We start from the raw sequence: 27,591 nt of genomic DNA on the forward strand, positions 1-27,591 counted from the left end.
CACATTCAAACCAATCTGGGGGCAAAAGTGAGATTGAGACCATACAGAATTCCAGAAGCCCCAAGCTGTAGACAAGGAAGTACAGGAGATGCTTCGCCTGGGGGTGATTGAACCCTCACATAGCGACTGGTGTTCCCCTCTGGTGATGGTGCTGAAACCAGACGGGAGCATCTGCTTTTGCATGGATTTTAGAAAGCTGAACGAGGTATCCAAATTTGATGCTTATCCCATGCCTAGGATTGATGATCTTTTGGAGAGACTTGGTAAGGCAAAAGTTCCTAACAATTGATTTGACCAAAGGTTATTGGCAAATTCCTTTGTTTTCCGGGGACAAAGAATAAACTGCTTTTGCCACCCCAGGCGGATTGTTTCAATTTACGGTCCTTCCTTTTGGCCTTCATGGAGTACTGGCCACCTTCCAAAAGATTGATGAACTACTTAATAAAAGGGTCATGAGAGTTATGTAGGGGCCTATTTGGATGATATTGTGGTGTACAGCCAGAGTTGGGCGGATCATTTGAAACATCTAGCTGCAATGTTTCAAACCTTGGAAGGGGCAGGGTTACACATAAACCCCAAAAAGACAAACCTGGCAAATTCGTATACCAGATATCTGGGATATTTTGTTGGTCAGGGAACTATCAGACCAGAACAGGAAAAAAAAAAATGGAGGCCATACGTCAACTACAGTTTCCAGCCAATACTAGGCAGGATAGGGCCTTCCTTGGTTTCATAGGCTATTACCGTTGTTTTTATATACCACATTTTTCGACTATTGCAACGCCCCTGACCAATCTTTTGAGGTCTGATGCTCCACCTAAGAGCGAATGGAGGAACCCTAAAACTGAAGAGGCGTTTGTAGCCCTCAACACAGCACTTCGGACAGGGCTGTCCTTCATTGCCCTGACTTTAAAATGCCTTTTTACCTACACACGGATGCTTCAGGTTCTGGTCTAAGGGCTGTGCTCTTCCAGAACAAGGGAGAGGAGGAAAGGCCTATCTTTTCCATTAGCAGGAAGTTGGTGCCCCACAAAATGAAATATGCTACGATCGAGAAGGAGTGCTTGGCAGTAAAATGGGCAGTTGAATCCCTTAGGTACTACTTATTGGGCAGGAGGTTCACATTGCTTACTGACCATGCCTCATGGTATGGTTGTCATGAAATAAAGAGACCAATCCCAGGGTGTTAAGATGGTTCCTGTCATTACAACCATATTCGTTCCGAACCATTCATCAACCTGGAAGCAAGATGACCCAAGCAGATTTCCTATCTAGAATGCATGCCCTTCCCGAACGTAAGGGCTTAAGATGGAGGATATGTGATAAGGCAGAAGGAGATGTTGGGTTCAGAGCCAATTAAATAATTAAATATCCTTTTGTTTCATCAGCAAGTCAGTGAGTGTGAGGTGATGTCACAAAATGGCATGAAGGGAGGACCCTGTGGTTGAAAGACATTTGAGTGGACCAATGAGAGATAAAGAAGTTATTCTCAAATGGTGCTTTCCTTCAATACTGGACTTCTATGGGTTGTTTTTCAGGGTTTTGAAAAGAGTGAGGAAGACCGTTATTCAGAAGATGCAGTATATGAATGGGCGTACTGTTAAGAGGAGGGCCCAAGAGTGAGTTAGGATACGCACCTGTTGAACGTCTTATAAAGACTTTGTTGAACATTACTGTTAATCCGAGTTGAGGTGTTCCGAGAGCAAAGAGGAGAGGCTGGGCGACACGAAGGCCGGACGCCGGGAGAAATCCTCCGAACATCACCTCCAAACATCCCCCTTCCCCCCCGATGCGGAGAAGGGACTGCCAGAACAGCTGAGGAAGACGTTGCTTCCCCGCTCCAGCCCCCACCGTTGCGGAGCAGGAGCCACCAGGGTAAACAACCTGGAGCTGCCAGGACCGCTGAGAGGGACTGCTGCATCGCTCCAATCCCCACCCTTGCGGGGGAGGAGCCGAGGTATCAAAGTGACTAGAGACGCCAGGCCCAGCTGCGAGGTGCCGGGCAGGAACCTTCAGGCCCGGAACTACAAAAAAGCAGACGATAGCCAGACAGCTTCGAGAGGCCGCACAGGATGTGGAGGAATAGAAGTTCGTACGAAGTGCCGGAAACGAGTCGGAGGAAGGCGAGGTGGTTGGACTGCCTAATTGGGTGGCAAAGTTAATCAAGATAAACTGTAAAGCCGGAGGTCAGGAAGAAGGGGAGTTGTTATTGAAATACTGAGAGTGACTTTGGGGGATAAAACAGAAGTAAAACCCGATGGCTACTTGGCCTTAACTCATTAACTGCCACACATTCAGCAATGTGAGGAAAACCGAAGGAGATAGTTCATGAAAAACAATATTAATCGTTTGAGTGGCCATGCTATGAAGGACATAAAAACTTATCTACCCCAACTACCGCCAGGCTCAAAGACCCTTTGCTTATCCCAACCATCACCTTCTCCCTAGGAAGGCTAAAGAAGTGAAAGACTGGTAGTCAAAAGGAGGGAGTACAGTCAACACTCTAGTTGTGGAAGCCTTTGTTCTTAAAGTTATGATTTAAAGAATTAAACAGTTCAAACCATCTTATGTAATGAGTGGTCTATGCCCATCTGCTCTCTGTTACAAGGAGGTAACGAAAGCGATCAGGGACCTAACCAAAAACAAGGCCCCAGGACCAGGTGGCTTTACAGCAATCTTCTATAAAACATACGCGGACTCCATAAACCAAATCCTCACAGAACTCTTCAACTCATTTAAAGACTCAGCCAACATCACCAATACAATGAACGAGACGAAGATTCTGGTATTCCATAAGAAAGGGAGAAATCCGGAAGACCCAGCATTGTACCGCCCCATTGCCCTAATCAATCTAGACGCCAAACTATATACTAAAATACTAGCCAACAGGCTCACGCCATGCTTCCCAAACTAATTCACCAAGACCAGTCGGGTTTTGTTCCAAACAGAACTACGCACGACAACATCAGAAGAATTGCCCACCCGATAGAGAAAGTGGGGATCAACAGCACCCCGGCAGCCCTCCTGGCAATAGATGCGGAAAAAGCGTTTGACCGAGTAGAGTGGTCCATGCTCTTCCAAACTCTCGAAAAATGTGGCCGAGCAGAATCATTTATCAAAATGATAACAGCCAACTATAACTCACCAACAGCCCGAACTGCAGTGAACGGGGAACTCTCAGACACTAAGAATCGAAAGAGGTACGAAGCAGGGCTGCCCCCTCTCCCCAATATTATACGCAATATTCTTGGACCCACTGTTGATGAAAACAAGGAACTCGCCTGAAATCAAAAGGTATCACGATAGGAGGCGCGTCACACAAAATAGCAGCCTATGCAGACGACATGCTGATCACCCTTGCAGAACCAGAAGCTTCCCTACATCCTATCATACAAACAATAGAAAACTTTGGACAAGTCTCGGGCCTAAAGATAAATAGGCAAAAATCAGAGCTAATGGTCCTGGCGGGCGACAGACGGGAAATACAGAAGCGAGCAGGGGAACTACAACTCCATCTGGCGGAAGATGGTATCAGATACCTGGGAGTTTTGCTCACCAACACAATACAAGGTCTATACCCAGGGTACTTCCGGAATCTGCCAACACAGGTGAGAAAAGACTTGGATAGTTGGAACCCTTTGTCGATCTCTTGGTGGGGGAGAATAACAGTGATAAAAATGACACTTTCAGGCACTCCCCATTAAAATCCCGCCCACCTTCTTTAAAACACTAACCAAAATGGTAAACAAATACATCTGGCAGAACAGAACCCCAAGAATCTCCATCACAGCACTAACAGCCCCAAAACAAGCGGGAGGAATGGCGCTCCCACACTTCCGAAAGTACTATGAGGCAGCACAACTGTGGGTCCTGAAGGAATGTATCCCCAAGATAGGGCAGTAGCAAGGAAAAGTCTACAACTGCTGTGGACCAGCCCTGAACATAGACACCAAAATCTCAGAATTAGTGAAATCATGGGAGCACCGCTGGAAATTTGGAACAAGGCGAGCAAAAAAAAAAAAAAAAAAAAAAAAAAAAAAAAAACAATACTCCTGGCACCTTTCATGCCGCTATTCGAGAACCCGGAATTCAAAACAGGCATGGAAAAAGAAAATGGATAGAAGCCGAATGCATAAAAGTGGGGGATATGTTTGGAAACCAACAGATCAGAACATTCGTGGATTGCAGCACGCTATTAGGCCTAACCGAAAAAGACAGATACAAACACGAACAACTTCACCATTGGCTTTCCACCCCGAGAATCACGCTCACGGCTACAAGAGACCTGACCCCATTCGAGTCATATCATGTCATATCCAGGAGACAAAAAATTTGTGTCGACAATGTATAAATTCATAAACACCCAGACGGAAGAAATTAAATGGCAATATATGAAGAGATGCGAGTTCTCTGGGGAAAGAACTCACAATGGGAATAAATATGGCAAATAACCCCAAAATGGACACGAGCGATACAGAGAGAAGCATGGACAAAGAGAATGATCCAATGGCACTACACACTAGAAAGGCTGCATAAAATGTACAATACGAAACAAAACAAATGCTGGCGGGACTGCGATGGAGGACACTTGGAGACCTATCTGGTGGGAATGCCCAAAACTGAAAGACTTCTGGACAGTGGTGAAAACCCAAATGCAGGAGATGTTCAAAGGGACAGAGCTCTTGAAAGAAGAGGTGTGGATGTGCGGGATGTGGGACCCCAAAGACAGGACTCGGACGAAGACACAGAAGAGGAACTTCATGGGTCTCCTCATAGCCGCTTGGGTAACAATAGCCCACAGGTGGAAACAGAAATCTCGCCAGGTACGCTGGACTGGTAGCAGAGGGTGTGGCAGTTCATAGCAATGGAGCAGATGACGTATAACATCCAAGGGGACCGACAACACTTCCGAACAGACTAGGGGCCGGTACTAGAGCACCTACAAAGTGACTATATGCAACAATGGTGCCCACACAAAATCAGAATACTGGACATGTTCACATGAGAGACAAGGTGAAGGACATTCCAACTCGGTGATAAACATTACACAGCCGGTGAAGGGAAGGAAGGGGTGGGAGAGGGGAGAGGGGAGAGGGCGGGGGGAGGGAGAGGGACTCTTTTCAAGTCCCACTGTTTGAGGTTTGTATAATTTTGAAAAAGCTGCAATAAAAACATAAATAACAAAATTAAAATGTAATGTAGCATGTTCGCTGGGAAACAATCAGTTTGGTTTAGGGTTTGTGACCTGCACCATATCCCAAATCTCTTCCACTTGTTGAAATAGCAGTGCCGGTTTCCATGCCTCCTTTAGGATAGCCATACATCTTTGTGGAAGATCCAAGTAGCCAAATTATATGACTTCAGAAGCCAGGTTCATGAGGGCGCAGATGGAGATGCTCCCTTGGGTTGGGTTTGCATGTTGAAGGGGCACGCAAGCTTGGGTCGCACATCGCCAGTTTGAGCAGATGTGGAAACCAAGGTTGTCATGCCCACATAGGAGGAACCAGGATTAGAGTATCTTGTGCACAATCCTGCTGAGGAGTGGGGTTGGAGGAAAAGCGTAAGCACATTTCCCTGACCAGTTCATCCATAGGACGTTCCCCTTGGACCATGGTTGGGAAAACCTGGATGCAAAATCTGGGCAATGCGCGATCAGGCTTGTGGCGAACAAAACGGGGGGATGACCCCATTGGGAGAATATTCCGTCTAGGATACCTTTGTTGAGTTGCCACTCGTGTTCTTCTGGTAGAGGGCATCTGCTAGAGCATGGAGTTCCCCTGGAACGTGTTGAGAGGTTAGGAACATGTTCCACTTGAGTGCCCACTGCCATATTTTCTGGGATAGTTTGGACAGACTTTGAGAGTGCGTTTCTCCCTGCTTGTTTATGTTGAAAAGTTCAGTGGTGCCGTCTGTGAGGACTTGCACTGTTTGATTTGAAAGATGTTGCTGAAAAGCTTGAAGAGCCTTGAGAACTGCCAGAAGTTGTAGGAACTTGACGTGTTTTTGGACTGTAGCGTGTCCACTGGCCATGGGTTGTGTGGTGGAGGAAGTGGGCCTCCTATCCAGCGAGTGGAGGTTTCTGTAGTTCGGTTCGCTTGTGCTGAAGGAACTCAAAAGAGTTTTCCTTTTAGCAGGTTGTCCTTGGACCACCAGCGAAGAGCCTGCACCAGGGTTAGCGAAACAACCAGATCGTCCCACTGACCGCTTGCCCGAGACCATTGTTAGCTAACCACTCCTGCATTGGGTGCAGGCGCACGTGTGGAACCAAGTGAATGCATGAGGCCATCATCGCAAGCAAGCACATTGCTTTGCGTACAATTATCTGGCAACCGGCCTTATAACAAGGTACATGTTTTGCGATGGGAAGTAGACCTGATTTTTTCTCGTTGATGGATAAACCCAAATGAAAAAGGTTGATCATTCTTTGGGTCTTTGTCTGCAAATTTAAGGAGACTCCCCAGTGATTAGCCAGTTGTCCATATAAGGGTACACAGGTATTGAATTTCTGCGGAGGTGTGCTGCCACTACTGCAAGCACCTTTGTGAATACTCTTGGTGCCGACGCGATGCCGAAGGGGAGCACCTTAAACTGGTAGTGAACTCCTGCTATTCTGGGTCGGTTATTTTTTGTGCGCAGGGCACATTGAAATATGAATGTATGCATCTTTCATATCCAATGTTGCCATGTAGTCCCCCCGTTTTAATAGGGGGGGGGGGATTACCTCTTGAAGCATGGTCATGCAAAGCTTTTGAGGTTTGACATATTTGTTGGAGAGGTCTTTCCTTGACACAAGAAGTACGTTGAATAAATAGCCTTGTTCACCTGATTTGCTGGGACGATCTCTATGGCATCCTTTTCCAGCAAATTCTTTCCGTGTTTTGGCATGAGGTTGGGTGGTCTTTAGAAACGTTTGATGCAATACCTGCCTGCTACAGTGGACAACACCCACTTGTCTGACGTTATCCCCTCCCATGCATGGGTGAAGTGCGAGATTCAACCTCCTACTGGAGCGGCATGTGAGGGGACCTGCAGCGGTGTATCATTGCTTGGGAGGCGTGGAGTCTTTCCAAGGTGAGGTTCTGCCTCTTCCTTTGGATCTTTTATTTCCTCTTGGAAAACTAGAAGAGGAAGATTTTGTTAGGAGCCTCAAGTTGAAGACTGCCCGCCCCGATTGTATCCGGCAGAGCGGGGTGAACTCTGACCTCGAAACCTTCTGGAGTTTGAGGAATCCCATTGTACGTAGGGTTTGTTGGTTATTTGGCCATGGTATTAAAGAGTATCACACTCTTCCTTTGCGCTTTTGAGGGTGTCTTTGACAGCCTTGCTGAAGAGGACATTAGGTTCCACTGGCATGTTAAGGAGGGTGGCCTGGGTCTCTAGTTTAAAGCCAGACTGTCCAAGCCAGGCATGGCGCTTGATGTGTGCATTCAGCGATGATACAGCCTGCATGGTCTGCTGCATCGAGATTATTTTTAAGGATTCAGTTAGATATCTGCTTGCCCTCTGAGATGATGCTTAGTAGTGATTTTAGGGTTTCTGGAACTGCTTCAACCTTGCGTTACAAGGCATCCCACTTAAGGCAGCTATAACTAGCTAGGAGGGTTGTATTATTTACGATATGCCACTGAGGATGCGACCTTCCTTCTGAAAGTGTAGATTTATTTACTCTTTGACAGGGCAACAGCCGATGCCAGAAGAGTAACAGCCCTCTATATAGTAGTGGCGATGACTAATGAGTCAGGTTTTAGCTGACCCCCCCTCCCCCCCAAATATACAGGGGGTCTGTGGGCACTGGCATGAATAATTTTTCAATTCTAGGGTTAACCGCCCTTGTGAGGTTAGGTGGGCTGTATACATCTCTGTATAGACTAGCAGTGAGATAAACTGAGTGGCGGACTTAGTGTCGCCAACAATGTCCTGTGCCTCTTGGGTGTCAATACTGAAATATTGGGCAGCCTTCAGCAGCAGTTGATTGTATTGGAGCCAATTATCTACAGGTGAATCTGCTACAGGCCGATCTTGGTGTTCAGGTGACTGAATGACATGGATGTCGCGATCGTAGTACTGGTCCTGACTGTATAGATCTTCCTGGTCTCTTGCGACCCCGAGTTATCGATAGCATACATGTCGAGAGGGGTCTTGGTAAGTGGGGGCCGGGGGGACCTAGAGAAGAAGTGCTTGGCTGTGGGTCAAGACATGTTTTTTTTTGGGCGCAGAGCGCTGGATCCGTGGCCAGCGATGCCCACTAGACCACAGGTATGAAGACCCCTGGGGGCAGATGGGTGGTCATCTGCCCCCAAGGAAGGGGACAAATTGGGTCTTTTTATATGAAAGGGTGGTGGCCCTCTCCCTCCCACCCCAAGTGGAAAGGAGGGGCACTCCTAGTAGCCCTCCCTGGGGGAAGATTTCTGCCCCCCTAGGCAGGAGTACATAAGGTGCCCCCCCCCCCCAAATGGACTGGGGGTCATGTTAAGCAGCCCTCCCTGGTGGCAGTTATCTGCTCCTAGGAAGGGGCATCTGACCCCAGGGAGGGCTGAATGAGATGCCCCCCTCTTGCATTTGGTGTTGGGGGGGCGGTGGGAGGGCCACCCCGTCTTTACATTATAGCAATCCCTGGAGGTTTAGGGTGCCCCTCGGCCCCCCCCCCCAAAGTGTAGTGTACCATTTTCAGTTTATTTCTGTTTACCAAACTTCCCTTGGCGCAGATGGGCACATTGGTGTGCCAATCTGCCCCCAGGGTAACCAAACCTTACTGCCCCACCCACTGGGGGCCTGTTCCATGTTTTTTTGGGGTGGGGATGAGGGGGCCTCCACAAAATGTCTGACAGGCCCCCCCCAATGGGTGGGGCATTAGGTTTAGGGCACCCTGGGGGCAGAATGGGACACTATTGTGCCCATCTACGCCAAGGTGGAGTTGGGTAAACAAAGCAAAAAAGAAGATGGTAGACAGCATTTTAGGGGGGGTGGGGGGGTGTGGGGCACCCCAAAGCACAGGGGAATTTTGTAATGGGCAGGGGTGGTGGCCCTCTGCCCCCACCCAAAAATGGAGTGGGGGCCATGTCGTGCAGCCCTCCCTGGGGGCTATCTCCCTGGGGGCTATCTGTTCTTAGGAAGGGACACCTGACCCGAGGGAGGAGTGCATGACAGGCCCCTCCCTCTAAGGAGGGCTACATGAGATGCCCCCTTCCATTTGGGGTTGGGGGACCTCAAGGGATGTGCACAGCCCTCCCCCCCCCCGTTACATTACAAAATTCTCTGGCGGTTAAGGGGGGGGGGGGGGCGCGGAAGTCCAGCCTACCATTTTCAATTCTTTCGTTTACCAAACTTCCCTTGGCGCAGATGGGCACATTGGTGTGCCAATCTACCCCCCAGGGTGCCCAAACCCTACTGCCCCATCCATTGGGGCAGCCTGTCCGATGTTTTGGGGTGGGCATTCTCCCCCCACCCCAAATGGAGTGTGGGGGGGGCACCTCATGCAGCCCTCCCTGGGGGCAGATTTCTGCCCATTGGGAGGGGCAAATGTGTCACTGGTGGGGGGGGGGGGTGAGGTTCAGTAGACCACCAGGGATTGCTTGCAAGGGGGAGAGGGGGACATTATTGGAAAGTACGTGTGTAGATTTGTTTTTGCTGGGGTGACCATACCGTAGGTAACATGTTTATTTATTTAGTTTACAGCTTTTTCTACGCGAGCAACTGCAATGTTATGCTAGTACTATTTTTTATTATTCTATGGTTAGGGCCCACTGTCAGTGGGGTGGGTGAGACTGGGGCTGGATTGTTGGTGGTGTGGGTGAAAATGGGACGTCGGGGTAGATATTTTGGTCGGCTGGGACACAATTGCAGAGGCAGGCCAGAATTTGCCCCCATGCCAGCAGAACATTGGCGTTTCCCTGGGAGCGGATGTCTCCCATGTGGGTTGTCCATCTGCAAGCCCAGGCTGCATCTCTGGCTGTGCTACGTTACAGATGTCACCTCCGGGGAGGAATGGGGATCCTGCTTAGGCTCCCTGGAGCTGCCGCTGTGCTTATGGGACGGTACACCCACATGGTACATGGATGTCCAAGGCCAGGGACATCACCTCAACCGTCCTGGAGTTGCGGCTGGGCTGTATTACAGAGGTATTGCCAGGACTCCCTGGTGGGGAGAAGCTGTAACGCAGGCCAACCAGAGCTCCAGCAAAGTCGGCGGTAATGTCCCTGGCCTTGGGCACCCTTCTCACATGTGAGTCTTTGACGGGGCTTGTGGGAAATACATTCTGGGGAGATGCGAAAGGCAGACTTCTTTGGATTCCCACGGGTGTCTTTTTCGAAATGTATGGGGTTCCCCGTTTTCCTTTCGTCGGCGTGAACACCTTTGGCCCATATATGTATGGTGTGCGCTTCAGAAATAAATACTGAAATTCAGCTGTCGGAAAAGACCTGGGGATAGCCGCGTTTTAGGCTTTCCCCTTTGTGCCCGGGTAGGTGCACCCACACATGTGAAGTACCGTTTTCATTGGAACACGTGTGGGGACTCGGGAAGGTAGCCCATGTGTTGTTGGCGGCGTGTTTCGGTGGGTGGCCAGAGCGAAATGTCTGAGAATTGGATTTATTTCTAGCCAATTTCAGAGATATTTCCCCTGTGTCCAATCACTGAAACACGTCGCCAACAACAGATGTCATACCTTCCCGCGTTCCCACAGGTGTCCCGACAAAAACCGTACCTCACATGTGTGGGTGCACCTACCTGGGCGCAAAAGGAAAAAGCTAACCCACTGGTAACCCCAAGCCTTTTGGCACAGCACATTTTGTTCATGTGGGCAACCTACAGATTTGGGCTTAGGGTGTTGAAGCCAGCAACTAAAACAGGGATCCCCATGCATTTCCCAAAAGAGGACACCCATGCGAATCCACAGAGGTCTGCCTTGCGCGCATTGCACCAGAATGTATTACCCACAATCCCCGGCAAAGTCCAAACTTTGTAGAAAAAACACAATTTTCCAGACATTTCACTCTGCTCACCCACCGAAACACGCTGCCAACGTCGCATGGCCTACCATTCTGCGTTCCCACAGATGTCCCGATGGAAATGGTACCTCACATGTGTAGGTGCACCTACCGGGGCGCAAAGGGCGAAGACAAAAGGACGGTTAACACCAACTCTTTTCTCACAGCAGGATTTGTTCTGAAGCGCACACCATACAGCTATGGGCCTAGGGTGTCCAACCCACCAAGGAAAACTGGGAACCCCATGCATTGCTGAAAAGGACACCCATGGGAATGCGCAGAGGTCTGACTTGCGCGAAGCGGCCCAGAATTTATTACCCACGATCACTGACAAAGTGTGATATTTGGTGGGGAAAAAAACAAAAAACACAATGTTCACTTTGTCAGGGGTTCTGGGTAATAAATTCTGTGCCGCTTCGCGCAAGTCAGACCTCTTTGCATACCCACGGGTGTCCCCTTTTCAGAAATGCATGTGGTTCCCAGTTTTCCTTGGTTGGTTGGACACCCTAGGCCCATATCTGTATGATGTGCGCTTCAGAAACAAATCCTGATATTAAGCGGTCGGAAAAGACTTGGGGTTAGCCATGATTTAGGCTTTCCCCTTTGCACCCAGGTAGGTGCACCCACATATGTGAGGTACCGTTTCCATCGGGACGCGTGTGGGAATGCGGGAAGGTAGGCCATGTGTTGCCGGCGTGTGCGCCACGTGAAATGGAAAATGGGTTTTTTTCCCACCACATTTCGGACTTTGCCAGGGGTTTCTGGGTAATAAATTCTGGGCCGATATGCACATGTCAGACCTCTGAATTTCCACGAGTGTCCTCTTTTCAGAAATGTATTGGGTTCCCAGTTTTCCTTGGTGGCTTGGACACCCTAGGCCCATATCTGTATGGTGTGCACTTGAACAGAATTCCACAAATTCTGCTGTCCGAAAAGACTTGGGGTTGGCCACGTTTTCGGCTTTCCCCTTGGCGTCCAGGCAGCTGCACCCACACATGTGAGGTACTGTTTGTCGGGACACCTGTGGGAACGTATGACATTTGTTGTGTTTGTGTGGTTTTCATAACGTTTCGACCCATTTGCTGGTGCCCTTTGTCACACAACCCTTTCCCAAATGTGCCCTATATTTTAGTCGCTGCTTTATGCATCATACACTTTTGTAACCTGCACAAGTCACCTACCCTTGAAAAGGTCTGCCTGTGCTCTTTCAAAAATGTATGCTTGCCGTTACTCGCCACTTGTTTTCCTGATTTACACATGCCAAGTACGTCTGTTCAGGTCGTAAGCATAAAACTCCTGTGTACCGCGGCTCAGCATTTGGCTTGTGGCATTGCTTGTTTTGTGAAACACTACAAAATATGTACGATTTCCTAACTGCAAGAGTCAGGGGAAATGTAGCCGAATATTGTTTCTCAAAATTCATAGAAGCCATTGCCGTCCCAAGCCAACCATTTCCACCACATACCTTTTTTTTTTCAGACATTTTCCCGCTTGTTCCCCAAACTGGAATTTTCCCCCACTTAGTTGTTGCCTGACCTGCACAAATCACCCCTTCCTAAACTTGGAATTTTGTCTACTTTTCAGAAATGTATGCTTTTCTGTCCTCCAATTCGGCTTTCCTACCCTTTTCTTCCAATGCGTCCACGCATGTCCAATTGGCAAAAATGGCCAAAATCGCCTACCTATCACAAAATGGTTGATAACCACATCAAAATATATATATTATTTTTTTTGTTTCTCCTCAACATGTTCTTGAAAGCGAGGAAATTGGCGAATTCGGCGCAGCAAACCATTTGTTCCTAGCTCTTATACAAAGAAGCCTGTGGTTTTTCTTGTATCATTTTATTTTATTTTTTTTAAAAACCAAGATTTTCGCCCTTTTTGGTTATTTTCTCTTACCCCACTACAGCAACCTAGGAATCCTGGGTGGCGTTACGACTGCCTAAATGTGGTGGGGGGGAGCAAATTTGGCCGAGTTATCTCATGTAACAAAAACGTTACAAGGCACTGAATGGCGACATACCAAAAATCACCAAAAAAGGCCTTGGCACTGGGGGGAAACCCGATGGCACTTAAAGGGTTAAAAGGATAGCAGGGAAATATTTTGGTAATCCGTTCCTGCATTTTCGGCATAGGTTTGTGGGACGAGGATGCATCTTTCGCCACCAGTTTTTGTGGCGCTTTATCCACGGACACCGTGCGGGCTTCACCGGTTAACGATTTAGTCGAATGTCGGCCATGTGCTTGGTGTGTTGGATGTGTGCACGCTATGGCTGCCGGGTGTCATCTCCGATACTACCCTCGCTGGATTTCCCCTCCCCCCTGGTCACGTCGATGGAGGCTTCCGCATGCATGGAGTGGAAAGCCCAGTGCTTGGTCTGGCGGTCTTTAAGAGTTTACGGGTGGAAAGGTTGACTGCAAAGAGTTTCTGCGTGGCCTCTAGGGAGACAGTAATTGCACACTGTGCGTGTTCTTCTACTGGAACTTCCTATGGCAAAATTTAAAAAGGTGTTTCTATAAGGGCAGTTAGGCGATAAAAAGGGAAAAGGGGGTGGCAGAATATGCATGCTCTAAAATGGTTGTATGAGACCTCCCGCCACTCTCTCTACTGTAAGGGGCGAGGTCCAAAAAGGCCCATAAAGGCTGCGTCTGATCGTCGAGGCAATCAGACGTCGGCGACGATGAAGTTGTCCATGGAGCAGTAGATGACATGGCAAAAGCTAGCAGTAAAAGAAAGAAGTCTACAAATAAACTTGAACCAGTCAAAGGGCATCAGCCTGGAAAGGAACTCCACAACTTGCGACAGACTACGATGGCGGAAATAAACAATCTGAGGGACCTCGATGCGTGAAGGACCATGGGTACAGTACGCATCACACTAGGGATAGTATTACCAACGGTCGACGTCCGTTTCGACTACCACTAGATGTCGAACTATGCAGAGCATGTGATCTAAGCAGATCCACAAGCCTCAGAATCACATAGACAAACAAAAAGGAAGGGTGGCAGGGGAGCTACTCTAGGTCCCAGCCACAGAAAGCTCAAAACAGTCCAAAGAGGTTCTCCTCCTAGCACGCTTTCAGGCCTCAACAATCATCAGATGTTGACTCCCGTAGTTGTACCAGGATGTGGCAGAGGGAATTCTGGTAACTGTAGTGTCGAGCCAGCCAGGATCAAACTCCTGGCTGGCTCAACACTTTTGTGGGGGGGTAGCGGGGGGGGGGGGGAAGTAATCTGTATGGCACTCCAAAAATGAGGCATGTGTAGCCGCGGTGCAGTGTGGCATGTGTAGCCGCGGTGCAGTGTGGCAAGGTGTAAGAACAGAAGCATGGAGCCCAGGCACTGCTTCAAGCATCAGCAAAAAAGTTATACGGGCCTGTAGACCATAAATTGTCAATCAATTTCTAATCTTGGTTCACCACACCGACAGCCTGGATAAATCTCTTTACTGACCTGCAACTCTATTCCCTGGTCTGGTAAAATTGGGAATAAGAAAGAAAATGCCAGTACATCAGTGATTCAAATTACATTTAAAAAAAAATAAAAAAAATAAACCACCACAAACATACACCACTAGAACAAGCACTGCTCAGTGCAGTACAATCGATTGATGGCTACCCTCATTCGTTTGCATCGAATATTCAGGGTCAGTGCTGCCTGGTGACAAGCATAGATTCCCCAATAACATACTGTTCTACTGTCCTTATCGTATGGCTTAAATCTACTAAGCAAATATTGACTTTTCACCATATTGAAATACTGGTAGGAGTAGCCACTATGTCGACCGAGTTGGTTGCAGCAGCTGCTTCAGGGTTGGATACTTGGTGATTTGGCCCTGCTGTACGAGTTCCTGGTAATCTTGGGAAGATTAATGAACGTGCTGCTATAGCCACATGACCTGTAGTATCTCCCAATAGATCTCGCGCTCCAAAGAGGCAATCAGTGATAACAGCTCACCCTTAATTTCCTTTACCCCACCCTTGTGCCCATGTATTAACGTATACATGACGAGCCATAATGCAGTATAAAATGTACTAACATTATTTTGAGATGACAATCACTGCTAAAATATACTGGGTTAATAATCACTTCTAGTATATATTGGGTTATATGTAACAATCTCGAATATTAAAGTCCGCACACAAAAAAGGGCAATTATTTTTTTAAATATTCGTCACACTTTACCCCCCCCCCCCCTCACCTCTCTGCCCTCTGAAACCAGGGGTTTTCACCACGAATCCCCCACCCCCTTTAACCTATGCACCCGCCCAAACCCTGCCTCACATTCAAATACAAACGCCTTCTCCCCAGCCCACTACCCGACAACATATACACAGGCTCTAAACACCTCACAACAGTCTACCCATGCCAAAAATGACCACAGATCTTTACATTTGGCAAATATATCTTAAAAGGGCTATATTATTGAACCGCTAACTAGATAATGCATACAAGGCTTTATTCTCATTTCATTGTTCACAGCACATAGTCCAACATTAAACCTTTCGTGACCATGAACCATAAGAGAGCCCCAGGATTTAGAATGCGACGATAAAACGCCTGCAACATGGCAGTTAGACATCCTTAGCGTATATACACACACTATATTGACAGGATGGCACAAATATGCTGCAAGTCTCTTACCACTTAAATAAAAAGTGCTACTAATACCAAACTCAAAGACACTCATGTAATCGACGTAGAAAGGGCAAAAGTCTAATTCAGCCGCTTGAACTGTATTTTGCATTAATGGGGAAAGTTGGTTTCATGTGTGATGAGAAACATTCAATTTGAATGTCAAATTCAGTAAATGCGTTTGGGTCGCTGGCTGGAAAGCAGAGGGCTTTACTTGAGTCGGAGTTGCCTGTTTTGCCGTGAAAGATGTACTTTATGGAAAGCAGACATGCCTGCCCCGGACAGCTAGTATCTAGCGCCCAAAGAATATATAGCTCGTAGTTTGCGGTCGCAATGGTAGGATTTCATAAATAAGCAGAAAGGGCGTTGTACAGAATGTGCTCAGAAGAGTTGCAGGCTTGAGAACTGTCGCTGATGTTACGAAAAGGATAGTAGTAGTATATTGTTGCTCTTTTTAATTCTCCCCTTTCTCACGTGAGCTCTCTTGGGCGATTTCAGGGCACTTTGAAGAGGCCATGGAGTATTTGCAAAAGCACTTTTACGGTGGACGGGGCTCTTAGTTTGAAAAGACAGGTTCCTCTAGTGAGCATGTGCATTCTACTGGAGCTTCCTTGTAGGTGGTTTAACAGCTACAGGACAGGCAGACAACAGGGGAGCTGGGTCTTTTTACAGAATGGTTTACTCGGGGATTGAATTGCTTATATATTATTTCCAAAAAGGGGTTCATTTACAAATTGCATTTTATTTAACGACGGGGAGTTTTATTTACAATATGCAGACAAGACCACTTAAGACAATGCTAGGTAGCACAAAGTGCACGGATGGTTTGAAACGGGGGCCTTTACCCAAGCCACCTGCCCCTCCTTTAGGTCAGGTCCAGCACAATTTGACCACACACCAGAATCACCTCAATTTTGTATCCCACGCAAAGCACTGAGCAATCAGTTGACACCATATATTATGCCTTCATCACCTCTTCCGATTTAACATTAAAGCCACCAAATATCGGATGCTCAAAAACTGCTTTATGTAGAATATAATAATCTTGTCTTCAAAAGTATCCCGATCTCACGTGTTTCGTTTCCTCCAGGAGCAGAATGGTGAACAGATGCCCCAGCCGACGCAGGGGGCGGTAGAGGGACAGTTGGCATATTGGGACTCCCCTCGCCTGAGGGCGGAAGGCGCATGCCCCCCAGGGCCCAGCTGGAAACAGCTGGCCCTGGGGAGGCACATCAATAACCTGTGATGAGAGCTAGTCCTCTTTGCAGCGGGCATCAACAGCCACCCTCCCCACCTGACTCAGTAACAGGATGTTGATAATAAAGATTTATGGCATGCATTAACAACAGTTCACTTGGTACCTAGGTGAATTCTGGCAAAGTTTCTCATTAGTTTTTCTGTCACTCAACTGAATGCAGTGGCCTAGTTCACTCCATTTAAATAATATGGGAGCGATTGAAATGGCGGTCAGATACCTGGGCGGGCCGTTCTCGCAAGAAAGGAAACCGAAGAGCTCACTGGTTTTAAAATGAACTATGTACACGACAATGGCAGAGCCACCCGGAAAAGTATTTGTAGTCCAGGTATACGTGGCCTGAGCAGGGCTAGGACCGCCCGTTAGGATGACTCCAGTAAAGTGTCCATGTGTTTTCCAATCAGAAAATGGTGTTTGTCAAAACTATTTGGAGGAAACCAATGTGTACTGTAATGTATTCAATGTCTAGGGGAACGGGGTACGGGTTAGCCCCACTAGATATAAAACCAGAGTAAGTGTGGGATGAGCTGCACGGCCTCAACTGACATTTTCACTTCCCATGATGTGACAAAAAAGTACAACCTAATTTGCACTGAAATTACACAATTTCTAACGTTGTACTGCATTATTTCGGACCACAAGTTCCACATGCCGAGCTTCGGCGTTCAAACCTAGATAAATGCACTGGGGCGGGATCTCTTCCTCAGCACCACAGGGCTGGGGTGGAAGATAAAGTTTGATCTGTGTATGTTAATTAGCCCGTGTCCCCCAGCCGCACCCTTCAAAAAGGGTGGTGCTGAAAGGCTGGGTTTAACAGTTCGGACAATCGACGGTTATATTTCTGAAATAGCAACATACCACCAATCCCGCCCGAGTTAGCATGGACATATTTTCCATAACTAAGATTATCTAACAATGTTAACTCATTTTTAATAGCTATTTGGAGAAGAGATGACACTGGTAAATAAATTACACACGCTGTCTTAATGATTTCAAGAGCAATTGTTATTAGAAATCATATTTGACAAACTCCACATCCACATATTCCTCACGGAGGGAGGTGTGGCGAGAGAGACGCAAAGGGAATTGCGCTGCGTTTGAAGTTCGTACACAATGTCCGCAGCAGAGACCTTAAACCACTAGATAATGAGCTTACACGCCCACTTGTTTTCTGCATGTGACAGAATGGGACTGTGCTTTAAAAAAAACAAGTAAATTGATGCACACCGCTGCTCTCTCGCAACCGAAATCGGCGGCCTGTTGCCTACATGAAATCGGCGGCCTGTTGCCTACATGTATTTTGCCGGTACACTAAACCACACCCCAGTTAACAATTCTGGATTAAAGTCAGACCACCTGTTTTGTGCAAGTTCGCAATTCTTTATCTGCCAGAGATAGCAACATTGCATTCGTCTGTTCTCAGGAGGGGGTGGCCTCAGATATAGAATATGCTCCGCCGCTACACAATTGAGAATCAAGGCCACAACAAGCCAGACAGAGTAACCTTCATTTTTCTTAAGTGAAATTTCCTAAACAAAGACCAAATTACTTCTTTCCCACAACACTAAAATATGAACCCAGCTAAACAAAAAGCACCCTACTCGCTTTGTGGGCTTAGACAAAAGTCCGAAAAATCTCTTCAAATAATAACCATAGTTAATCATGGCACCTGTCACCAATGACTTCTAAAGTAAGATACGAAAACTGATGTCACGGTAACGTTGTGGGGGAAAAGAGGCTTGACCATTTAAAACTAGCCAGCACCCTCCAACGAACATTTTCTAGACTAATTCCAACTGCCAAAGAACACAAAGAAATTGGATATCGTAGGATGTAAACGTCGTATAACGAACTTAAAACGCGACTTTGATACATTGTTCGTCATTGACTCTAGTGATGAACACAAAGAAGCTCCAAAAGTGTAATGTCTTTTCCAATTAAACTACGAAAATGTTAACTTTAAACGACTTACTAATGCTTGCCTCGAAACTTACCTTACACTCTCAACTCCCAAAAATAAAGAAAAACAAATTCCACCGGTGAAAGCTCGGCTCGGTTAGATGTTGCTCCCAGCCTTATGTTGATACACCTGCCGAAGCTACTCCCTACTTTAAACAGGTAACCCAGCCAAGCCCTGGAGGAAGTCCTAACGACTTTCTCGCCACCAATCAAAATCTGCCCTGCAACGTACGTGAAGTCACATTCCCTGATTGCGGCTCAGGTGAGCAAGTCAATGTTTCTCGCGGTGTTATCGTCTCAAACCTTTGCTGCCCCCTGGAGGAATAGAAGGGAGATAACCCTGCCAATGACACTTTCCTCTCTCACCACCTTGTTTGGGTACGTTTATGTGTGCATGTGATAAAGGGAATGAACGCCGCCTTCAACATGTTGTACTACAGTAAAGTTCTGCATCTGATGTACCATACTATCACAGTATAACATTTCAAATGTCCAGTTACTTATATGAGAGAATATATATAGGATATGTGGTCTGGTGGGTGAGTGTAAGACCCGGCTTCTGATTCCTGTTTTAACACTTCACCAATCAAGCAATGGCAAAGGGAATTCATAGCAGTTTAGATTTTTAGATAAGATTTTGTGTTGGCTTCATGGAGAACACCCCATCTCAAAGAACATGGAAGAAGGGCTGGTCATCACGTGACTATTACTTTGTGAGCTGTTAACCTCTGCTTGCTTAGTGAATACTGCTAACATTTTTATCACCAGCTGGAGTACAAAGTCTGCTACTAACACAGCTCGCTATGGGGCCCTTAAATGCTTTGGATCTCTGTACCATATAATACAGCAATATTAAAGCTCCAATAACCGATGCCCAACATAACATAATTTTAACCCCTAAAAATCCATTTAACACATAGCCCAAAAAGTAGTACTGTACCACTCCGAAATAGAAGATGAACATACATGAAATATGAGGTCATGTGTAGGAAGGCATATACTGACAGAGCAAAAGAGTCAAAGAAGGGCACATGGAGGGCGAAAGAAGAAAAGATAGATGAAGCAATGTAGGGTGAAGAGAGAGGGCGGCTGTGACTGACAAAAGGATCTATACTTTTCATAAAGTCTGCCCGGCCGCTTGATCTTAGTTTGCAGTCCATATCGTCTTGTTTGCCCTTTCTTTACGGTACACACTCTTCCCCAACTCTGTTCACAGAACCTGCCTCCCACCTTTGCCCAACTGTTACACGCAGGGCCGGCCCTAGGATTAGAGGGGCCCCTTTATTTGTATCGCAGAAAATGTCACAAAATGAGACATCAATATCCTATGGGAATCAAATAAACTGATGTCTAAAATATGAGAATTTTAACTTAATATTACGGTTGTAGCAATATCAGGTGTGAGGATTATTTTGGAGTTGCTGACCAAGTGAGCTGAATCATTTGTAGAAATGGAGTACTGTGACGATGTAGAGCAGGGCACAGAGTAACCAAGATCACTGGTAAGTAATCCAAACAAACCTGATATGACTGCACGTTCCAAGGATGGAAGGGCAGGGGTGGGCACTGGGCCAGACAGGGAAAAGAGCTTTTGCTGCAGGATAGTGCAATCATAACAAAGCCTATTTACCAGAAAAGGTACTGAGGCAGTTAGAGTAAGCATTTAGGAAAGTCTTCAAATGCAATCAATAGGGCTCAAGTCCAGAACAAAGTGTGGGGGATCATTAACACATGCAAAGGGCCTGAACGTATTCTAAAGTGAAATACGCAAATTTAATTCAACTGGCCTTTCCTAATAGAAGAAAATTAAAAATAGAAATGAGCATTGTCTTCCACAAAATGAATCATTAATAACCGGAAAAACAGCTATAGGAAATTTTCCAGGGACACTGCTGTCAACCCACATGTAATCTCAACTTGTACCCTGAATATATGCACAGGGCCAGGTAGAACATCTTCAGTCCAGCAACTTCTCTTCCCACACCCATGGACCTGGTAAATCATCACAACAAATTTGCCCTCGCAATCCTTTCCCCTCCTCACCACGACGTTTAGCTTTCAACAATACTCTATTGTATATATCGGACTTGAAAAGCACACACATCATAGTTAAATTATTCCAACAATATAGAAATCCTTATAGAAATGTGTTAAACAAAAATGCGCATATGTTGCGTTCTTTTCACCCCATCTTGATTACTACCAATACCACAATGCAATTCCATAAAATTATTAAATATGGCATGTAGGCTATCTTTGAAGACTTAATTGTAACAAAAGATAATGTGAAATGGTAACCTTTTTGCATCGTTTGAAAAGGCATACTTATGATGCAAGTGAAATGTGACAATGAGAGGAACCCAAATCTTCAGGGACCCGTTGGATATTGGCCGTGCCCTAAAAGGCCCAAGACTCAACATGAATGTTACATTCAAACCGGACTGCCGGCCGGACTCTATAAAATACAAATCCAGACAAGCAGTCAAAAAAGGTGCGAGAGCAACTAGACTGGTCCTGTATTCTGGAGGCATTGGTCCAACGAGTTTGCACATAGCCACTCAACAAGCATCACCTGAGCCCACTAAAATAAGATGGGCACAAGGACGTGGCGCATGCAACTACCTTTCTAAAAAAATGGCCTCTTGGAACACAATGGATTTCAAACATTTAACAGCCCCAAGTGATGTAAACTTGGGGGACTATGACCTTCTGTTCCTTCAGGAAACCTGGTTAAGGGATAGGCTGCACCTCGACGGATATGAAGTAAATCTTTCTGCAGCTATCAAAGGAAAAAAAGGAAGTCCTACATCAGGTCTATTAACAGCAATAAGATCTGACAGTGGCCTGAACTTCACAAAAATAATCTTTTCAAATGTTTTCGCTCAAGAATTATTGGTGAGCTGGAAAAATCCAGTCAAACCTCCAGACCAAAACAACTTGAGTACTCTCGTGGTTATAAACCTCTACTGGAACCCACAAGCACTCTCTAATGAAATGTTTCTGGATATGGTCTCAAACCTTATTGATAATGCATACATCAATCAGGACACCAACTACATAATCGTGTGTGGAGATCTTAACGCAAGTTGCTCAAAAGGAGACGGGGGAGAAACAGCCGAGAGAGGAATTTTATGGCGATCTCTTATGACTCACGTGACCTCCATACTTTAAAGGCACAGGCTGAGGAGGACTAACCATCAGTGTCAACTTGGGAATGAGGCACTCAACGTGCAGACATTGATCACGTCTTTGTATAAAGAGATCTTTTACACCTCATTACATCATTCACAGTGGTAAAGACGAAAAACAGTGACCACAATCTGCTATGCGCAACCTGGACCGCGGCTGCGGAACAGAAAAGAAAACAAAGGAGGATACCAGTTGAGGAGTGTAACGGAGGCACATGACACAGCTTTTCAATTGCGAATTTACTTAATCTAACGCAGGATTACACAAATAACCCAAGAACTAATAGTGCCGATGCAGAGAACCCTATCGTTGACTACATGCCTCTCCTTGAATGTCATCGCTCTCGAAAACGATGCCTAACTATGGAGTCAGCTCGAAGAATCCACCCATTGTATGCACTGCTCGTTCAAAAAAGAAGAGCGTTGAGAAAAGCCACGTTTGGCAGTTAAGACAAATCTTCATGAAGACACAGAAGAAGCAAACATCGCAACCAATATGTACAAAAACTGGATCTCTAGTCACAGCAAAAATGTACCAGAATGACTCAGAGCAAGTGCTACGAACAATATGTGGCAGAAAAACAAAAGATTTTTGGTCTTTGGTTAAAACGACTGTACCTAACACTAGCGATTTACAACAAAACAATGTTAGTGAACACAAATGTGTGGAATATTTTTCAACACTTTATCAAAAAACAAACGCACTCCCTCAACGTCTACCAGTGGATCCAACTATACCATGGGATATTCCCCACGATGTAGACATCATACTAGGGAAATTACAAAAATTGAATACTTCAAAAGCTCCAGGCTCTGATGGTTTAACTAATGCCATCCTGAAAGAACATCCAGTGGAATGGGCCCTCTTCATCTACGAGGTTCTTGAACAAATTACAAAAAAAAATCGCTAGATTTCAAGCTCATGGAAGAAAGCAATAGAGGTTCCTCTTTTTTAAAAAAGGCATAAAAGAAAATCCTAGGAACTACTGACCCTTTGCACTTTTAGATGTGATTGGGAAGGTTTTTGGCTCCCTTATCCTGCAGCGTTTTCAAAAAACCGTGGGTTGCAACAATCCTTTCCAAACGGGATTTGTAAAGGAGATTGGAACAACTGCAAACATCTTCCTCTTGAGTATTTTGAAAGGGACGGTGCAGGAGGGAAGACCTTGAATCTTTGTGGCCTTCATCGACTTGGTCCAGGCTTTTGATCAGGTAAACTGAGAAAACTGGTGAGAAAAGCTGTTAGAGGGGACTGTCCAACGTCAATTCGAGAACCTCTAATAACCCTTCACTCTAACAAGTCCATTAGAGTTTGCCTTAACCGCTCTGGAACATTATCATTAGAAAATACCACAGCTAGGGGTGCTAAACAAGGATGACCCCTTGCTCCAGCTCTGTTTAACTTCTACCTGACAGACCTTCAGGAATTTTAATCCACAATCAAATCCTTTCCACAAACCATAGGGGTAGTTTGTGTGACCCGCCTCCTGTACGCCGACAATCTGATCTTACTAGATCAAATGGCAGTGGGCCTCCAGAGACAGCGAGACAGTCTCCGAAATATGTCAACAAAAACAACTTGGAGATAAATAAAGAAAAGACTAAAATCATATGTTTTGAAAAATCGAAAAAAAAACAAAATGAGAAATTGCAATGGTTTGTGGATCACTGACAAATTGAGCAAGTAAAACAATTCAAATACTTAGGAGTCATGTTGAACAACAGCTCAGTGGAAACATTGATGTAAGATTTCCTCTATGAGAAAACTAAGACCCTGGCCAGTCAGGCAAAGGCTATGGACAAGAAATGTGGAAGTTTTTCCATGCTACCGGCTCTGAACTACTCTAAGTCTAAGGTAGTTCCTTCAGTGAGCTATGGAGCCGAGGCAATCCCAGACATACCAACGAAGATATGGCCTAGGCTGGAGGGCGTCTTTTGGAGGCGAGTGTTGGGCCTTCCTAACTCAACTTCAATAGCAACAATACAAAGAGAATTGGGCCTCCTTTTGCTCCAAGCAGTGGTGGAATGGAACAGCTTGGTTGTCTTCAGAAAAATCATTCTACCAGCCTGCCCAAAAATCTTTGAAATCAACAACAAAGTATGGATAGGGGAGCAAGTTAATTATTAAACAACTGGGTGGCTAAAAACAGATCTAAACTGGGGGCAATCAACTGTTCGGAAGCAGAACCGTGACTTAACCCTACAAGAGTAAAAAAGAAATTATGACTGGATCCATACTCTTGCTGTCACTTCTGCTTACCAGTTAACGGCTCATCTTCCAATGACCTGCAGAAAATTAAATCGACCTTCATATTACCTGGTAAAGTTCCCCAGCAGACCATATTGAGATACATTTTTGAGGACTTGTTTAAATCTTCTCCCCACCAATGAGATAATCGCAATAAGAGGGAAATCCGAACAAAATAAATGTCGATACTGCAAAGAAATAGACAAGGTTGAAACTTTGAAACATCTATTACTTCACTGCTCAGGTCTAATGGAGGAGGAGAACACTTTCCTGGGTCAGTACTTGATAAAGTTTCAATCATACAACGCAGAGGATTGGTGGACTGCATTGATGAGTGGAGAGAGGACATCATTTGTGACAGCTTTGGTTTCTTTCTGGATTAAAATCTTCCCAGAGGAAGGAAAATAAGATCTATGGGAAACCAGGATAATAAACAAGGACGAAGAACCTATAATAGACAACTGATTATCTCATAAGAAGGCATAAATAAAGATAACGTCCCGCGTTTGGAAGGGACAATACTTAATTGTTCTGTATAAAAGGAGAAATATTCAATGAATTATTTTTCTCTTCATCTTTTGTAAAAACTGTAAATCAATTAAATCTAAAAAGAAAATGTGACATTCTCCACCCAATTATTTTTTTACCACATCAATTGCTGACATGAATACTATCAAGCTAGTGCACAACTCTTTTTTGTCAACATATTTTAATTGTCTTCAAAGAAGACAGATTTGGGGCGGCAACTAGTTTTTCTGTATGTGCTTTCAACATAAAATGCACCTTTTGAACACCTTGACAATAACAAAGGTTCTTAAATGGACCATTTCTTTAAACATGAGCGTGATATGCCATAACTGAGGCCCCACAGGGCTGGTGGGCGGGAGGTATTTGTCTCTAGAAGCGTGTCACAGTGGGTTGGGAGCTGACAGCACGGCCTCAGTAAAACAGGCAAAAAAAGAAGTTGTGCCTGGAAGCAGCCTACCCATTGTTACTTCTTATACTCATTGCAGCAGGTAGCTTCGGGCCCCCAAGAGCACAGGGCCCAGGGCGCCGGCACAGACTGCCCATGCCTCGGCTCTGGTTATATGATCATTTCCCAGTTGTTCTCATTGCCTTTCCCATACCCCGTATCACCCTTTTGAATTCATTGTTGCTCTCTCCATTTTTGAGAGGAGATCCCCTTCTGCCCTCCTGTCTACCCGTTCTTCCCCCGGCAACGCCTATCCCTGTAGGATTGACCTCAGCCTTGCTTGCACTACTTTCTTTTACATGGCTCTTGCCCGCACTGTAAACTGCACAAGCCGTACCACCACTAGGCTTCCTGGACCCCTGCTGGCTGCCTGTCAACTCTCCTACCTTGATTGAATGGTTACCTATGCATACCATAATGAGCCTCATACGTTTGAAGCAAATGTAAGCAGCCCAATTTATAACTGTTACTTTAAAAAAAGCCAAGCTTTCTAGACTGATAAGACTGTTTCTGAAAGGAAGTCTGACTAGGACAAAGCAGAAGGACTGGGTTGAAGAAGGACTAGGGCAAAGCACACAAGGATTATGCTCAAGGACTAGGATGAAGGACGACTAGGAGGAAGTAGAAATACTGGGATGAAGGATTAGAATGATGGAGAAGGGCTATGATGAAGGACTAGAATAAAGGATGAAGGAGTGATGAAGAATGAAGAAAAAAAGGATAATTAGGATGAAGGAATGAAGGTCTATAATCAAGGATTAGGATGAAGTCAGTCCAAATAATATTTTAGATAAAAAAACATAAAAGCAGATAATGCACTTTAAAACAAAAAAAAGAGAGGGGCTTGGCCATCAGCACACAAGATAGCCACATAAGAAGTAGTAATCGAGAGGTATGCAACGGTACCTGTTATTGCTTCACGTAATGAGGAGTTTACCAACCGCTGAAGGATGAAAAGCTAAATTGGTCCAGCCAACATTTGACCATGAGATTACAGAGTTTATCATATTGATGTTAGAATTGATGACTTACCTTTGTGCGCAACACTAGCATACAATTAAGTAATACTAGCTACAGTCAATCATGAGTTTAATTAATCATATAATTCTGCTATAAGACATCAAGATATATATGCATGTTTGCTTTACTGTGTAATTTCCAAGCATGATCGGGTATAAAATGAACAAAATATATATAGAATACATCAAATGCACAGAACCTTGAAGAGGAATAACGAAAGTTGTATTGAGTGACTTATCCTCATGCATAATATTAACAACCGATTCTGCAACATGCTTTAGGAAGTGAAACGAGTGATTGGGAAATGGTACTAATAAAATGTGTTTTTCTAAAGTTCAATGCCTATTAAATGCACGTTATATGATTGAGGGCACCCTGTGAGTCTACAGTCCCCTCCTTTGGTTTTCACTACCCCCTCTTTGCTTATAACACTCAAATCCTTTGCTTTATATGGTATTTACCTTTTTACTGTGTCATTATGACCCTTAGCTTAAGTAATGCTATTTGGTGAATTGTAAATTGCAGATTTCTGTGTGGTAATGTCAAATCCTGATTTACTTTGATATGAGTTGCAATTATGGTTTCTCATTTAAGACGCAGTGGTAGCCCACAGATTTGGAGTTGTCACTACCAATGGCATAATTATTCTATCTGTGAGGTTTTGTACTGCAGAGACCCACACTTTGCGTTTTAGTTCGGAAGTGCTTACATTTGTGTTTATGCGGAACCTTTTATATGTGATGGAAGCTTGGATCGCTGAGGCCCATGCTGGGTATTATGTCTGCACCTTTTGAGATGCATATGGTCACTGAGTGGATTCTTCATTTGAGTCTTCATTGCAACAGCCCCAGTTGCCTCCCCGTTCCCAAACATTCTACAATCTCCCCTTTCAAACCCAAACATTCAAACCAATAATCAGGATGTGTGATGAATCAAGGTTATTCGTGCCTTCTCCCCAAGAGGGAGCCACCCCCTTTAAGGTTAGGGAGGTGAGCCCGCTCTGCACTACCCTCCCTAGAGGTCTGAGCAAGGGGGACCTTGCTAGGAGTGACTCCCTCTTAGGGGACAAGGTATCCTGTTCCTATGAGGAACTCCCTAGACTGCCCAACATATCAGCATATATGGGACTGTCTGCTGGGAAGAAGAATGTAACATATTTATATTTGGCTGCAGGCAATGCTTAACCAAATCTATTAGAAAAAGGAAAAGGGGATGTCTCTTTAAAAAGAGATGTGTATTTAACTGAGACAAGTGGAGGAAGGAGTGAGTATGGTACGCAGGGGAAACCCCTGAAGTGATCGCACCTTGAAGGGGCGGAGCAGAGACAA

General features: G+C 45.5%; 1 protein-coding gene across 1 annotated transcript in view; it reads right to left on the reverse strand.

Moving 5' to 3' along the window:
* The window catches only part of TSPAN1 (tetraspanin 1), a 283,028-nt gene extending 263,984 nt beyond the window's left edge, over nt 1-19,044 (reverse strand). Inside the window, exon 1 of the mRNA XM_069642288.1 lies at nt 18,870-19,044. The gene's annotated coding sequence lies outside the window, so the exon portion shown is untranslated. The remainder of the gene's footprint in view (nt 1-18,869) is intronic.
* Nucleotides 19,045-27,591: the final 8,547 nt, after the last annotated feature.

Source organism: Ambystoma mexicanum, chromosome 1q, assembly GCF_040938575.1.
Source record: "Ambystoma mexicanum isolate Mex_15411 chromosome 1q, UKY_AmexF1_1, whole genome shotgun sequence".
Lineage (NCBI taxonomy): Eukaryota > Metazoa > Chordata > Amphibia > Caudata > Ambystomatidae > Ambystoma > Ambystoma mexicanum.